Consider the following 13,445-nt stretch of genomic DNA (forward strand, 5'->3'; position numbering starts at 1 on the left):
CTTATTTCATGGATTCTAAATATATAGGGAAAGATTTGGACACAATGGAGGGAGAAGTTACTCTTTTAGTGGTATCTGGCCTGTGCTTTGTGTCAGTGCAGGGACTTCTCCAACAATAGATGATCACTACCTCTGCCTCTCCTCTCCTGCATCTTTGCTGTGGACTCTGGGTAAAGGGATTTCTTCTGCCCTCATGGACTCTACTGCCTCTATGCTAGTTTAGAAGAGCACTATTTTTCAGAGCTCTGAGATAAGGAGGCTTTTCTAATTAAAACAATTGCCTTACACAAAGAAAAACCTTCAAATAAAGGGGTGACTTTGCTCCCCTGGGCCCTGTTCTCACCCTTATTGTCATCAATGAAGCCTGCACACTAAAGGTGGTTCTTTTCAATTTCTTACACTACCTCCACATTTATTATGACCTACTAATGAGGTTCATGGAAAACGGGTTTTAGGTGATTATACACACCCTGTGTCTGGGCTCTCAGTCATTATACATTGTCACACTACCTTTCACTAAGTTTTAAAATATTTGTTAAAGGCAGAGCTCTTCTCTTTTTTTTTCTGTTTTTGTGGTCTGCCTTCCATGTCCTGTCACATGTCAAGTGGTTTATGTTAGTCTTCTACAGACTAAGAATATTTTAGAATTTCATAGACTATCTGAGTTTTCTCTTCATTATTAACAATATCCTTGAAATGTTCTATATACTGAATGAAGAAAGAACTAAAATCATACATTTTTAATGAAAACACATACTGAAAGTGCAAGTTCAATGAAAAACACATAAAACAAGATGATGAAGAGAGAATTCAAGAAACTGTTTATCTTAGTCCTGGGAGGAAGGAAATGGTTTGGAATGGGAATAAACTGTAGATACAGGGTAAATAACAGTCTTAGCTTTTGGACTAGGGATTATTTAAAGCATCTAACTCCACAAGCAAACAACTCTGTGGGTCTCACACACACACCTTGATGGTGAGAGAATGTTGTAACCAAGGATATATGTAATGCAATCCTGTGTATTGAGCTTTAAAGGGAAATGTGATAAAGAATGGGCATACCTTTCAGGAGTTATTTTCATTTACAATATGAAATAGAAAGCATTGTTCTTACCAAATAAGCAATAAAAGGATGAATTTTCTCCTGAAATGAAGCTGCTGTTTTAAAAAGTGTTTCTCTTGCTTAAACTGCTTTGGAAAGATGATATGCTTAATCTGTTAGTAGATGAAGGTATAGCCTTAGCAGAGTTTAAGTTTAGCATCTTTCCTAACATCCTGATGTGTGTCCTGTCTTCATTTACATTTCCCCTCCATCCCAAGACACACAACAGCTCTCCTCTCAATTTACCAACAACTATTGGAGTGAATGCTAAGTCAAAGGCATGATTAAATGTCAGGATCCAGAGATTACTTTCAAATCCCCTTCTTCTGACTCACTTATATGCAATTTGTCTTATCAAACCTCTTGAATGAATCATCTCTTTCTTCTCTTAACGCTACGTCTCTTATTTAGTTTCTTATCATTCCCCTCAATATCACTGGAATAAATGATTCCTAGTTTGTTCTCTCTTTACTAGCATTTTCCTCTCTGGAGCATCCATTCACCAATCCCTTCCATTCTGTTAGTGTCTCCCCAGAAGCTGCTGGATAGAAAGCAAGCCACTTAGCATTAAACACTGGGCTGTCTTTGATCTATGCATCTGTATTACTGTTATGGTTTACCCAGTCCATCTTTCCCCAAAACATAGTGTGTCAACAATTTTCTAAGGCAAAAGCCATTTGCGTTTTAGCATTTGCATCTTGTTTTACTTATTTTTTATTTTGTTTTCTTACAGCCCACATCATAAGTCCACTAGCATTTTGCTTTTAGCTTTCACTTAGAGATGTTTTCCTAAAGTTGTGTTAATAATAACTTCCCAAATTCTCTCCCATCAACATGTGTTAATACAAAACTCTAACCATGCATGCTTAAGCAACATGGAGAGTTTGTTGCTACAACTTAAAAAATATATATTGAATGGAGGGAATTACCATGGGATTTTTTTTATAATCATGGAAACTGTTAATAAAAATTTAAAAATAAATAAATAAATAAATATATATATATATACATATATATATACATATATATATACATATATATATATTTGCAAGCAGAGAGGGAGAGAGAATGGGAAACTCAGGATCTCTTGCTGCTATAACTTTTAACTTAAGAAAGAATTCAGCTGGAGAGATGGTTCAATGGTCAAAGGTGCTTGCTTGCAAAGCCTCCCTGCCTGGATTCAACTCCCCAGTACTCACAGAAAGCTGGATGTACAAAGTTCTTTGCAGTGGCAAGAGGCCTTAGCATGTCCATTCTTTCTCTCTATATATAAATAAATATTTAAAAATTTAAAGTTATTTATTTGAGTGTGTGTGTGTATGGGCACATAACCATCTCTTGCTACTGCAAGTGAATACCAGAGACTTTGTGTCTGGCTTTACGTGAATGCTAGGGAATCAAAGTAGGCTGGTAAACTTTGCAAGCAAGCACCTTTAACCACTGAGCTATCATCCCAGCCCAACTTTTAATGCTTGTTATTTGAAATTTTCTAAATGGGCACCAAGCCAGAATTTATGCTGCGATCTAAATATTTGTGTTCCCTCAAATCTCTATGTTCAAACCTAATCACCGCTGTGATGATTTGAAGACACAGGGGTCCTTGGGAGAGAGCTGGTTCATGTAAGCAGAGCCCTCATGGATGCCACCAATTTCTTTACAAAGGAGGCTCCAGTGAGTAGCCTTGGTGCTTCCATCATGTGGAGACACATCTGGACAGTGTCATCTACAATCAGAAGCAGCTCTCAGCAAATACCAAACCTGCTGACACCTCCCTCTTGGACTTCAGACATATGAGAAATATGAGCTACATAGTTTATGATATTTTTTGATGACATCCCCAGAAACTGAAACCTTAACAGGTAAAATTTTAGAACTTTAGATAACAGTGTGAAAAAATAGATATTTCAGTGTCATAACCTTCTCACTTTAGGTTAAAAGGTCTGTACCTTGGTTCACGGCTTAGAATTTTTTAATTAAAAATAACAGCTAATAAATTGATACAGACTTATTTTAAAAAGCAGTGATGACTTGAAAAATCTGAGTGTTAAAATGGAGGAGAGAGAAAAGTTAAATTGTTTTGCTTCCCATAATTTTTCACTAGCAGAGGTAAATGCATGCCACAGTGTGCATGTGCTTCCATTGCTTCCTCACAGGATACTTTGCTAAAGAGCTAACAGGCTAGTTGGATCTCCTCAGCAAGCTGTGGTGTTTCTGTGAGAGCTGGTGCCATACTTTGGAATTAGAAAAACCTGATCCTGAATGTTGGCCTCATTGGTAAAGTGTTGATGGAAACTTCTATCTCGAGGATTCTTTGTAAATGTGTCGATATATTGTATATAAATTATTTAATGTGGTATAAGTACCTTGTTTCACAGTAGGCATGTAGTTGGGAAGGGATTCTGGTGACTGAGATTTTTCTGGCCTCTTCTCTAGCACTGATCTCTTCCTAAGCAATGAGAGAGGATAAAGTTTGTGGTCCCTTAAGACCATCTTACTGTGGGCATTCTGAGGGCAATTCTGTTAGAAAGCTCTTCAAGTACATGTGTTGTTCCTAGCAAGCAAGGGCACCAAGCAAAGTTACAAATCACACAAATAATAGGTATGATTTTTTTTAAATCAGGGCAAATATACAGACATGTTACATGAAAACATGTAACTCATTTGTTGAGCAATATTTATTTATTTATTTATTTATTTATTTACTTATTTGAGAGTGATGGACAGAGAGAGAAAGAGGCAGATAGAGAGAGAGAATGGGTGTACCAGGGCCTCCAGCCACTGCAAACAAACTCTAGATGCATGCGCCATCTTGTGCATCTAGCTAACATGGGTCCTGGGGAATTGAGCCTTGAAGCAGGGTCCTTAGGCTTCACAGGCAAGTGCTTAACCACTAAGATCTCTATGTTGAGCAATTTATTTAATTACAGTGGTCAATAACATTGATATCCTATGGTAGCACTAAAAGGAAAAAGTGAAATAGATATTTTGTACCTAGAGAATTCCATAGAGTTATTTTTCCTGAAATTCTAGTATACTCTTAGTGGTTTATTATTTCTCTATACATCAATATCTCATAAGTTCTCTGTTACCTCTAACATTATGCAATTTTATGCTAAAGGATTGAATCACTCCTAAATTTATTCCCTAAATATGTGTGTGCATATGTATATATGTATGGATGTTTATACATGTATATGTATATACATGTATTATAAGTTAAAACACTCAAAAATTGAGGATGTAAATACTCAAAACTTTCTGTTTTGTACATAGCAAAGACACGGCATATGCTTGAAATTTTTAACCAAAGAATCAATCAATGATGGAAATCCAAGACTTGCTAGGAGCTGTATTCAAAAACTACCACATCTCTTCTAGGCAAAGCTAATTTTCTATGTTGGATCCATGGCTGTAGCACTTTGCTGGCTTGAATACACTTTAGCTGACTTTCCTGAGCGACCTCCTTCTTGTGTTCTCACTAGCCACTGACTCCTTCCCAGGGATAGCAGGAAGTCTGGCACCGCTTTGATGACACACCGATGACGTGATGTCTGGTTTCTATTTAAAAAAAAGCAAAAATCAAAAGATTTGATGCCAGAAACAAAAGTATAGACAACACCATATATAAATATTGGAACATTGCTTATGTTCTAAGCAGCCAGCCATGAGAGCTGCCAGAGGGTCTGGACCACAACGGACAACCACATGATGCCTGACTGAGGGCGATGTAAAGTCTGTAGGCATTTCCATTATGTTCTTTTTGGACTTTTTGTTGAATGATTCCAATCAAGATAGCTAAAAGAGTAGATACTTAGTAAGAGACAAAATATTTTCTTAATAGGGTCCCAGGCATTTCTTGAGTTCAGAGTTTTAAAGTGAATTTAACTCAATTTTTAAATTATGATGTCTCCATATATGTAGGGGTATGGTTCAGTCCCATATAGAGTCAACATAGCTGTCTTTATGCTGTCATTTGAAATGGGTCGTAAGGGGCTTTTATACAAAAAAATTCATGAATTTATATTTTACCTACCTCTGGAGGGAAACAAAGATCAGGGAGTATGCAGTCTAAAAACAGATGTATCATATTCAAAGACAATTCAGCATAAGAAAAGCCATGAAGGTGGACACACAGCTGGGAAATTGGGTTGCAGATGCCTCCAAGAGGAGGTGATGCTGACCAGATTTTATTTGCTACTAATAAAAGTCATAATCCTGTGACCCAGCTGTGGAGATGATTAAAATGAATAGGCAGGACAACTGAATGCTGTCACAGGGAGTAGCAGGACCTCCAGGACACATAAACTTGAGATTGTTTTATCAAGAGGAAGGGAAGATGCTAATATTAATATTTAGCCATTAGTATATGACACTTATTCTTATCATCTAGCAACATTTAAGAACTTTATAGACATCATGTAATTTACTACTCTATTAGCTTGGTATGTCCTTGAGAATGAAAATTTTTGGAACGTGAGAAAGGCATTGAAGGCTGAGGACAGGTGCTAGTTTGTGGCTATTTTGCAAAGCAGAGCAAGAGGGTCAATCTGAGGAAAAGATAGAACAGCATCCAGGGCTTGTACCACTCAAAGGGAGCAAGTTTCTTGAACTGAATGACATCTGAAGCATCGTGAGAAAATTGCTCGTCTTAGAATATCTAGTTGGAGGAGATGATGAGCATGGAGGCTGGGGAGAGTCACTAACTTATGAAACTTACCAACGTTCTTTAAAATTTTTTTCCTCAACAGTTTGCTGAACAGTCTATTTTATTCACAGATTATTTTTTAAAAGATTAGACACAGAGTGAGGGAGAAAGAGAGGCAGAGAGAGAGTGAGAATGGGCACACCAAGGCCTCTAGCCGTTGCAAACAAATTCCAGACGCATGCGCCACCATGTGCACCTGGCTTATGTGGGACCTGGAGAATTGAACCTGGGTCCTTAGGCTTCTCAGGCAAGTTCCTTAGCTGCTAAGCCATCTTTCCAGCCCTATTCATGGATTATTTTTCTTTTCTGTTCTTTCTTTCTTTCTTTCTTTCTTTCTTTTTCAAGGTAGGGTCTCACTCTAGCTCAGGTTGACCTGGAATTCACTATGTAGTCTCAGGGTGGCCCTGAACCCATGGGAATCCTTTCCTTTGCCTCCCAAGTGCCGGGATTAAAGGTGTGTGCCACCATGCTCTGTTCACAAAGATTATTCTTAACAAAGAATAATTACCTATTTTCTCAAGAAATAATAAAATAATATCAATTTTTTTATGTTTCTTAAATGCTAGAAACTAGTTCAAACATTTACATTAGTTTTTTTTAGCTATGTAAGAAACTTTATAAAACATGATTTATATTTATCCCCATTTTGCAGATGTAAAAACTGATGCAGAGTGAGGGTGGCTAACTTATCTATGATTTACATCCATAAAGTTGGAATTTTGGCTAACATATGAAAATATAGCAGTCTAATTTCTGAGAATATAACCATATAATCATAAACTAAGAAAAATGTCAAACAATACATTTTAGGTATGATGAAAATATTAGTGAAGTAAATTATAGCAAGATGTGTCCTTCCAAAATTAAAATATGGCTAAGGAACTTAAAGATCTTGTTTGAACAACTGTGAGTTCTTGCAGACCATTGACCAATGTGTGGTATCCCGGGCAGAGTTGGGAAGCCATGTGTTGGGAGCTTCCAGCCACCACCCTGTGGCTTTCTGCTGCTGTGATTTTCCACAGATGCTGTTTTGAATTATCTTGTCTCTCGATTCTTGGTGCCAGAGCCATCAAAATGCAGAAATTCCCCTCTTTGAAACTTTCATTTCTTACATACTTGACTATGCCCAGATCACCTAAAATCATTACCAGGCACAAGCTCTTTGTTGCACCAAAATCTTGCTCCCAAAGCCATTTTTTAATGATAATTGCTTCATTCTTTACCAGTGCTATTTTCATCCCCAAAAGAAATAACAAATCTGTCTTTTGATGATTTTTCATTGGAAGAAACCTACAAAAATGCTTTTTCAAACATTTTCAATGACAGCAAACAATATGGGAAGTGTTAAAATTCTGGAAAAGTAAGGATTCAGGGTACCTGGACAGAAAAAAAAAAAGTGTTTGTCTAAAATATATCTTTGACTGCCAAGTGACCCTTCTTGTGTTTTAACTTACAACATTTCTTTCCTATGAGCTCAGACTCCCAACATTTTGGCAATAAGCAAATGCTGAATAACGGTTGCCAGGGGGAAGCAGGTGGGGGCACAGGACCAGGCAACCAGCACCCATCACTAACCTATGCGAGCTGTAGCCTCTTGGTGAGCTTCTGTGTTCTTAACTTGAGCAGTTTCAGTTTTGCCTTCTTTCAATTGAGGTAACCCATAGCTGTTGCAAAGATTAGATGATGTGTATAAAGCTGTTTGTAAAGGGCATACAATGTTTTAAAGGCTGAATGTGGGCTAATCATTGTATATTTCCTTACACCACACTGACTAGTGTGCCTGCATGAGTTGGCGTCATGTTCTTCTTATTAAAAGGGACCCTATTAAGAAGAGGGAGGAAACCAGGCAGAATGAGGGGACAAGACACTATAATGGCAGTGAGTGATGGTAAATTTGACCAAAGTATATTTGCTACACATATGAAAGTGTCTGTTGCAGTTTGGGTCGCATTGCTGGTAGAAATCACCCAACCAAGAGCAGCTTCTGGGAAAAAGAGGTTTATTTGGCTTACAGGCTCGAGGGGAAGCTCCACGATGGCAGGGGAAAACGATGACATGAGCAGAGGGTGGACATCACCCCCTGGCCAACATAAGGTCAACAACAGGAACAGGAGAGTGTGCCAAACACTGGCATGAGGAAACTGGCTATAAAGCCCTTAAGCCCGCCCCCAACAATACACTCCCTCCAGGAGGCATTAATTCCCAAATATCCATCAGCTGGGGAGCTAGCATTCACAACATCTAAGTTTATGGGGGACACCTGAATCAAACCACCACATTCCGCCCCTGGTCCCCATAAAATGATATCCATACATGATGTAAAATACAATGCTTTCAGTCTGACTTTAAAAAGTCCCCACAGTTTTTATCAATCCCAAAGATGTTTATACATCCCCATAGTCCAAGATCTTTTAGCTGAGCCATAATACCAAAACAACTTCAAAAAACCCATAATGGCACAGAATAAATATTCACACTGCAAAAGATGGCATTGAGCATAGCAAAGAAACATTCAACCAATACAAGATTTAAAACAACCAGGGCAAATATCAAACTCTGTAGCTTCAAGTCCAGCAACTCTAACCAGTGACAAATCTTCAAGTTCAATAATTCTAACCAGCAACAAGTCTCTGGCATTCCAATTCTGCCCCTCCAGCTAGGCTACTCACAGTCCTGGGAAACTTCATCAGGGCTGGCAGCTCCTTGGAAGACATCTCATGGTCCCGGCATCTCCACTGGGTCTCCACTGCAAGCCACGGTTCATCCTCATGGCCCCATGGGGTCTCTACGCAGGCAACCAGCAAACCCGCTTCACACTGCCTATGGCCATTTCCAAAACACAAGACCGTGTTGCAAACTCAATGACCCTCTTTCCAGCATTTCTTATACTCCACAATATCAGGTAGGGTGCCAGTTTGTTAATCCAGTGGGGAATAAAGCAGACTTTGAAGAACAGGACACTCCTTGAACACTCAGGCCCCCTCAAAAGAGTTGACATTCTTCCTGTTGCCCCAGCACAAGTCAGCTAGCCCAGTTTCAAAGACTGTAATCTCTCAGTTGCAGCTGAATGGGCAACAATTTACCCAAAGATTTTTCTTTCTGTGCCATATCCCTCTGCTCACACCAGTTCATTTCTATGCAAAGCAACCCTGCACAACTTCTCAGGACATGGGCACAAAAGTAAGCTTCTTACCCAGACTGCTAACCCAGTCCAAGCAAAGCTCTTTCTCACCCTCATAAGCCAAACCTTACAGTCCATAGTTCTTATTGCATTCAGGTCTTGCAGCTCAGACCAGAATAGTCCATCAAGCTGTACTTACAGCACTGCAAGGCATCTCTTAGGCCAAAGTTTCAAATCCTCCCCAATTCCTCTTGAAAATTAGCTCCAAAAAGCCAAAGCCACAATCAGGTGTCTAGCAGCACTCCCAGTCCTCGGTACCACTTTACTGTTGCAGTCCAGTTCGCATTGCTGGTAGAAATCACCCAACCAAGAGCAGCTTCTGGGAAAAAGAGGCTTATTTGGCTTACAGGCTCGAGGGGAAGCTCCACGATGGCAGGGGAAAACGATGGCATGAGCAGAGGGTGGACATCACCCCCTGGCCAACATAAGGTCGACAACAGGAACAGGAGAGTGTGCCAAACACTGGCATGAGGAAACTGGCTATAAAGCCCTTAAGCCTGCCCCCAACAATACACTCCCTCCAGGAGGCATTAATTCCCAAATATCCATCAGCTGGGGAGCTAGCATTCAGAACACCTAAGTTTATGGGGCACACCTGAATCAAACCACCACAGTGTCTTAATGAAATGCATTATTATATACAATGAATATGCACTAATGAAAAAAAACTGATTATAAGATGAAATTTTCCATTAAGAAAAAAAGTAAAGGAGGAGCTGGAGAGATGGCACCATTAGGAAAGCACTTGCTGTGTAAGTAAGAAGACTTGAGTCTGTACCCCCAGCATCCAGGGTAAAGCCAGGCACAGCTGTAGGTGCCTGTAATCCCCATGCTGGGAGGCAGAGGCAGGAGGATACCTAGAGCTTGTTGACTGGTGTTCTAGCTGAATTGGTGAGCTCCAGTAAGAGTCCATGTCTTAAGTAGTAATGTGGAGAGCAATAGAGGAAGGCTTCTAGTATTGTCCTCTGCCTTCTACATACACATTCATGTCTGCCCACAAGAACCCCCCTCCACCCACACACAGTCACGTGGATTCATAGCCACAGTACAGACAAAAACTAAAGGAATCCTAGGAGACTTTCGCCTTCATCTAGTTCATCTTCTGATTATGTCTTACCTTGTATCTTTCTGTATTTCATATTCCAGGGTTTCTTTCTGGCTTCTGTGATAACTCAGTCATACCAGCAGGGCTGCTAATGCAGATTGCAGAGGCAGCACCCAGCCACTGGCATGCTACCATTTTGCTATTGCTTGTGCTATGAATGTGCCTGAGTCTTGGCTTCCTCTGTTGGAGAGGGAAGAGCCTAAACTGAGGTGGAGTCAATTTTCTTCTATTAGTAATAGATTCTGGAAGATGTTCTTTCTTTATGCTCCATGATGGTCAGTTTTAGAGAGTCAGGCAGCTCTATGAACATGCTCATGAGTCTGAGTCCTAAGTAGTACTATTAAAATTCTTCTAAAAAATATTATTTTTTCTTTTCTTGTTTTAGTTTTTATTTTCTGTTTTCTGGAACATGTTGATATATTTGGGAGTTAGTTTATTCTCTTTTGTTTCAGACTTTATTTTTGCGAACTATAGTGACCATACTAATATTATCTTAGTAGGTAGATAGGGTAATACCACTCATCTTGCACTTACTCAGATCCAATTTGTTCAGGTTCATCAATCACCACTTGGATGGCTGATTATCAATGCTCCTACTCACAAAATGAAGCTTATTCCTCAACTTTCTGAGTTAGCAGTTGTGTACCAGATCTTCCTTTCTCTCTGTCACCGCCAGTGGATTCTTTCCCCAGTCTTCACTCATCTGTGATTTGATCTAAGACCTGTGGGACATGACGGACCTGCTCTATCAACCCTTCTCAAAGACAAATGTATGGATAGATTTGGCTCACTAGATGTAGTTGCAGTTTTTTGCTCCTAATCATGGTGTCACCAATCAGCTGGCTGGGTGTTATTTTGTTCTTCCAGGGTAGAAATAATGGGCAGGTATGGAGAAGTTCTTCAAATTCTGGTTTTGGCAGCTGTTTTCCCTCAGTATTTGACAGTAGCAAGTGTCACCCTCAAGTGTTACAGTACCCATGCAGTCCTTACTATCAGGACTCAGCCCTTGTTAGTGACCAGTGTTACAGCTCTAAACCTGGTGTCTGAGAATCTTGGCTGTGCAAACTTCATAGTTCTCTGGAGCTCTTCTGGACAACAGGGCATGCAGGTTATTTTCTCTGGCTTTTACTGATCAATAACATTTTCATCTCACCCCACCTTCTCTCTTCTTCTTTTGCTCTTCATCCACTACCATTCCCTTTCCTCTTCTTTTTGCTCTAGAGCCCTTTGCTGTTTCTTCAGCTGCCTTGCAGCTCAGTGGTCTGACTAGGTGCCTAGTCTACTTGGATTGCATTCAGGGGCTGATGTGAAAGCCAGTATGACCACTCAAGATATCTGGCATGTGGTGTATGGCTAATGGGGAAATGGGTGCTGGGCAAGGCTAGGATCATTCAGGATATGGACATCTGATGCCAGGTGGGCAAGATCCCTGGACAGTCTTCTGCAGATCTGAATCTGTGACTGCCATATCCCTTGGACTGTCTTTGCTCTTTCTTTGTATTACCAACTCAGCCCACACTGCTAAAAGTAGGCAAGAAAAATCCTTTGAGAGAAGCCTGTACTGAGATAAATGCTGCAATACCAGAAGAGGCAGAAGTACCTGAGTGAGTCTATGCAGCCTGGTTATATAACCCTAGAAGGTATGTTTGGCTCAATCACAACCATGTATTTATACCAATCAAATTATTGCCTTTTTAGTACCAGTCATTGTAATTCTCCCTCCAGGGGAAATGCTACCCTTCTGGTAAATGTTTAAATGGTTACAAGACCATCCAGAGCTCACCAAGCCTTGTTATTGTTTGGTAGAAATAGTTGCAAACAGCTGCAATTTTACATAGCTGTTTCAAGATATAGAGGGATGAGCAAGATGACTGGTGTAAGAATTCAGGTAGCCTGGCTGCTCTTAAATGGATGGTTCTGTTCAAGATAGTTCATATAAAAGAGAGAGAACAACAGCTGCTAATTAGGAAGTCAAAGTGCCTATCCCAAACTCTGCTTATTCAAGATGAACATCAGAAGGACAGTATTACAAATATGAACTTAAAATAACATTAATGCTAGCAGTGACTTTCAACAGATTTTAACCATGCTTAAAAGTTGGTTACCACCTACTCAGTGCTTCAGGTGAGGTGCACCATCTATCTCAACAAGATTACAAGAAGCAGTTAGAGTATAAATGAGAAAATGTAAACTGGTAAATATTTTTCAATTTCACTCTCTTGAATTTTGATTATTTTAACTCAGTAAAAACATACTGACAGAAGCAAAGACAGAAAATTCTTGAGTACCCTTAATGAACCATACTCTAGACTATGTTTTCCATATGTATAATATTTACTATGCTTAGTAATTCTATGAGCTCACTGGTACTTTTAAAAATAGGACCAGTAGGTACCCTTTTGAGGTGTGATGGGTTGGTTATCTCCTTAGGATCTGGTGCCAGCACAAGGGTGAAGGAGATAGACAAAGAGAATACTCGACTCCTACCAAACAAGATATCCAAAGACACAGAAGCTCCCATGACCTCATCATTGAAGCAGACCTAAAATGAACCCAACATGGCTCAGGGAAATTTGTGGAAGGGGGTGCAAAGAGTGTTAGAGCCACAAGTTGAGTCATTATACACATAGACATTACCTCTTACCCATAACTGATGGCTACCCCCACAGTGCACCATATTCCCCAATGAGGAGTGTCCCTGAGGAGGGAGGAGGCTAATGATGGTACCAACATGACTATATACACTGTATACATAACTAATAAAAGAAAATAGGACCAGTAAACTGAGGATCAGAGATAGTGAACTGTTTCCTTGTAAAAGGCATTGTCAATATTCCAAGACAGGCTCTTTATAGCTAGAAGACCTGTGTTGGAAGTATTATAATTAGGTTCCTAGTATGTGCAAATTTCTTCAATTCTGGTTGCATAGAATACAGAGATAAATAAGACACATTTTCATTTCAGTTAGAAACAAAATAAAATACCAGTAAATTAAGAGAGGCTCCAATGTTCTAAGAGAAGTTTGAAGTACCAGGGGAATTCAAGCGAGCTGTCTACCAGCAAGAAAATAGGAAATTTCAAGATAGGGTAGCATCTGAGATTGGAAAAATAAATATGAATTTGAAAGGTATAAATCCAGAAGAGGATTTCTCAAGTAGTAGAGGACCAGACTGAACAAAACCAGGGAGAGTAGAAGTGCCTCTGCTTCTGCACTGCCTGAGGAGGTACAGCTCATCAAAGACAAGCCTTGCTCTTTTGCATCACCTGACCAAAGGCTTTGCTTAGCCTTGTCTGAGTCTAGCTCTGGCCGCCTGACCTGCCACTCATTAAATAATGCCATTTTTATATAATC

At 39.7% G+C, this 13,445-nt stretch overlaps 1 long non-coding RNA gene across 2 annotated transcripts in view; it reads right to left on the reverse strand.

The window, feature by feature from the left end:
• Positions 1-4,387: 4,387 nt before the first annotated feature.
• LOC123462990 overlaps positions 4,388-13,445 on the reverse strand; it is a 73,590-nt gene continuing 64,532 nt past the window's right edge. For both annotated transcript variants that reach the window (XR_006638618.1, XR_006638617.1), the window contains one exon: positions 4,388-4,660. This is a non-coding gene — a long non-coding RNA (uncharacterized LOC123462990). The remainder of the gene's footprint in view (positions 4,661-13,445) is intronic.

Source organism: Jaculus jaculus, chromosome 8 (genome assembly GCF_020740685.1).
Source record: "Jaculus jaculus isolate mJacJac1 chromosome 8, mJacJac1.mat.Y.cur, whole genome shotgun sequence".
Taxonomy (NCBI): domain Eukaryota; kingdom Metazoa; phylum Chordata; class Mammalia; order Rodentia; family Dipodidae; genus Jaculus; species Jaculus jaculus.